Source organism: Vulpes vulpes, chromosome 3 (genome assembly GCF_048418805.1).
Source record: "Vulpes vulpes isolate BD-2025 chromosome 3, VulVul3, whole genome shotgun sequence".
Classification (NCBI taxonomy): Eukaryota; Metazoa; Chordata; class Mammalia; order Carnivora; family Canidae; genus Vulpes; species Vulpes vulpes.
In genome coordinates this window covers 111,302,555-111,306,320 of record NC_132782.1, presented here as the reverse complement: position 1 = coordinate 111,306,320, position 3,766 = coordinate 111,302,555, and positions in this window count along the sequence as shown.

Here is a 3,766-nt window from a genome sequence, read left to right as displayed (position 1 = left end):
ACTGTATCTCTATCTTTGGGGTAAATCCCCAGTAGCGCAACTGCTGGGTCGTAGGGTAGCTCTATTTTTAACTTATTGAGGAACCTTCACACAGTTTTCCAGAGTGGCTGCACAATTTCACATTCCCACCAACAGTGCAAGAGGGTTCCCCTTTCTCCACATCCTCTCCAACATTTGTTGTTTCCTATCTTGTTAATTTTCACCATTCTCTCTGGTGTGAGGTGGCACTTGATGGGATGAGCACTGGGTGTTATGCCATATGTTGGCAAATTGAACTCCAATTTAAAAATACACACAAGGGCAGCCCCGGTGGCGCAGGGGTTTAGCGCCGCCTGCAGCCCAGGGCGTGATCCTGGAGACCCTAGATCGAGTCCCATGTCAGGCTCTCTGCATGGAGCCTGCTTCTCCCTCTGCCTGTGTCTCTGTCTCTCTCTCTCTGCATCTCTATGAATAAATAAATTAAAAATCTTTTAAAAAAATTAAAAATACACACAAAAATAATAAAATAAAAGAATTTTCCATGGGTTTTCAATGATTTCAAATATACATATTTAATAATATATATTATTTCAAATATATATATATATCTCAAACAAATGAAATTATGATCGCTGAAGACTTGTTAGTATTTTTTGTGAAGCTAATGCACCTTATGCCTTTCTGAGGAGTAGTTCCTAATAATATTATCTGTTTTTACTAAGAAAACTGATCTGTTTCTTCATTTTTAATGCAGGTATCTTTCTTCCTAATAAAGTATGCTTTTAATTTAATTTAAAAAAAAGAAATACCTTGCTACATGTGGGACCCAGGAAATTTAACAAAAATCTCCTACCCCTGGACAAGCAGAGCAGGACTAACTCCATTTTGTGCTGCACCCGCCTCCTCCTGTATGACCCCCCACATGACCTGCTTATTACTTATGGCGCTCCGCCACCCTAGTCAAGCCGCTGAGCACACCCTTATTGGAAATTGGCTCATAAAAATGTAACCCCACCTTGTGCCCGCCAAAATTGCCCGCCAATTCTGGCCAGAGTGATAGGCCAGTTCAAATGGTCACTATAGGGTATATTGTGATTCAGTTGGCCACCTGCGTGCGGACCCACACAACTGTGCAACTTTCTATGTGTGTTACAATCCCCATTGGCCACTGGCCCCTACGCCTCTTAGCCTTGGGGTCCAAGTCCCTGCTCCGCTGCGTCGGGTACACTTAGACCCAAGCTCGAGCTTGTAAATAAACCCTCGTGTGTTTGCAATCGGTGTAGGCTCCTTGGTGGTTTCTCGGATTTGCAATCTTGGGCACAACACTGCAGAGAAAAACAACCTGTTGGACCCTGGCTCACGGGTGCCAACGTGTCCCAGTGGACGCCCCAGAGACTCAGACCCCAGACAGGCAGATGCAATTAGCAAGAGGGTTTATTGGACGTTTGCGCAAACGGGCTCTCCACCTCCGAGGAGGAAGAGAGCCCCGAGGAGGAAGAGAGCCCCGATTAGCAATTACAGGTATCTTTTAAAGGCAAAAGAAAAAAACCCGCTTAAAGACAAAAGAACCGCGGGAGTCGCATAGCATTCAGGTTATGGATTTCTCAGGTCAACATGAACCTATTCAGGGACATTCCAATCAGGGAGTGGGGGGAAATGGTTTTCTTATCACAAACAGAATGCTTTTTGTTGCTAAAACTTCAGGAAGGCACCTGGATGGGCTGCCTCTGGATTAGGGCTGATCCTACTTACAGGGGGGAGTTTCTTCATTCCCTCCTCTTTGTTTGGGCTGATTTTAACCTTAAAATCTTAGGGAACATTTATTTTTTCAGTTTGGAGGGCCCGACATTGTTGAGTTAATACCAGAGCTTGGGTAATAGACAATCTTTCTCGGACGAAATGGAGCAGGCGGTTGAGGATGCAGGGGCCGAAAGTTAGCAGCAGGAGCAGGATAACTAGAGGGCCCATAATGGTAGAGATTAGGGTGGCCATCCAGGGAGACTGGTTAAACCAGCTTTCAAACCAGCCCTGCTGGGCCTCCCAGTCCCTTTGTCTTTTATTTAGCCTATCCCTGAGTTTGGCCATGGAGTCCCTGATGACTCCAGAACGGCCTACATAGAAACAGCATTCTTCTCCTAGGGCCGCACACAGTCCTCCCTCTTTCAGGAATAGTAAATCCAAGCCTCTCCCGTTTTGAAGTCCTACTTCTGAAAGTGAGGTGAGGGACTGTTCTAACTTAGAAACGGACTGCTCTAGTGCCTGTAGATCCTCATCTACAGCTGCCTGGAGTTCTATATAACGTCGTGAGCCCTGGATCAGAGCAGCTGCGCCAGTACCCACCCCAGTAGCGACCCCTAGTCCCAACATAATGGCTAGGGTTAGGGAGACAGGTTTGCGCCGAAAACGGGTGGGATGTTCATCATACTGATTTTCTAGAGTTTCAGCAGGGTGATAGAACACCCTGGGTATGATCTGCACCATGACACAGAAGTCGTTTGAGCTATTTAGAACCTTAGCTGACACACAGGGGGTGAGGCCTCTGTTGCATGCCCACCAAGTTCCTGGCTGGGGCACCAGGTAAGAGTCAGTCCCTAAAATCGGGGCGGTAGTATTGCAGAGTTCCTGGTAACCCCGGGTGAGTATAGTTAGTCTTGACAGTGATGTAATCCCAGGAGGAGGAGGGCCTCCCATCCTGTGTCTCCCGTAGTCTCGCACCCCCAATTTTTACAATAGAAGTGTTCCCCCCCTCCACAGGTGGGATTTAGCCTGCGATCTCTGTGGTACTCGGGACAGAAATAAAAGGGAAGAGTGCTGAGCATGGCCCTTCCGTCAGGCGTGCCACATCCTCCCCATGGGTCTAATCCCAGTCGCCCTGGGGGGCTTTCTCGGTTGGGGGCCCTAGAGGTGTCAAAGTATCCCTCTAGGTCCCATGGGCTGGGGGCCCTTATGGTTAGCTTACATAAGTCAGGATATAGGTTAGGCCACCAGGTTCCCACGGGAGCAGTCTTAGTTATGGACCAGACCTCGTCACCCCCAGACGTTAGTACCTGCCAGGTTAAACCTTTTGGGGGCATGAGGGTTACCTTTGGCGGGGGTGAAGAGCGCTAGGAGAGGTAGGAATATAACAACTCTCATTGAACAATTTTTGAAAGTCTTATCTTGAGCCGGTTTTGGGTGCGGTGGAGCTTCCATTGGGGTGGCTCGCCCGATCCGTCCTGGCTGGCGTCAGCGGTGCTCGTTGATGGGGCGCGGTTGACGTGTGAGGCGTGGACCCAAGCAGCAATACCGTCTACTTTTAGGGCGGTTGGGGTGGTTAGTAGTACAGTGTATGGGCCCTTCCAGCGGGGCTCAAGGGTCCTGGACTGATGTCTCCTGAGGTAGACGGAGTCACCGATCTGGAACAGGTTGTGTCTCCGGGGCGGTAAACAGCTGCAAGGGGTTTCCAGATCTGGCGCTGGATAATCTGGAGCGCCTTTAGCCTGTCCTGTAAACCGGGAGTGTTAGCAAGAGGGTCAATAGCAGAATCTAGTAAGTCCGTTACTGGTGGGGGACCTCCATAGAGAATCTCGTAAGGAGTTAGCCCATAGCGCGCGGGAGTGTTCCGGACTCGGAACAGAACCATAGGGAGGAGTTGGACCCAGTCTCTAGTGCCAGTCTCCAATGTCAATTTGGTTAGGGTCTCTTTAATTGTTCTATTTATTCTTTTTACCTGCCCTGAGCTCTGGGGTCTGTATGCGCAATGTAATTTTTAATTTATCCCCAGTAATCTGGCCACCAACTGACTTAC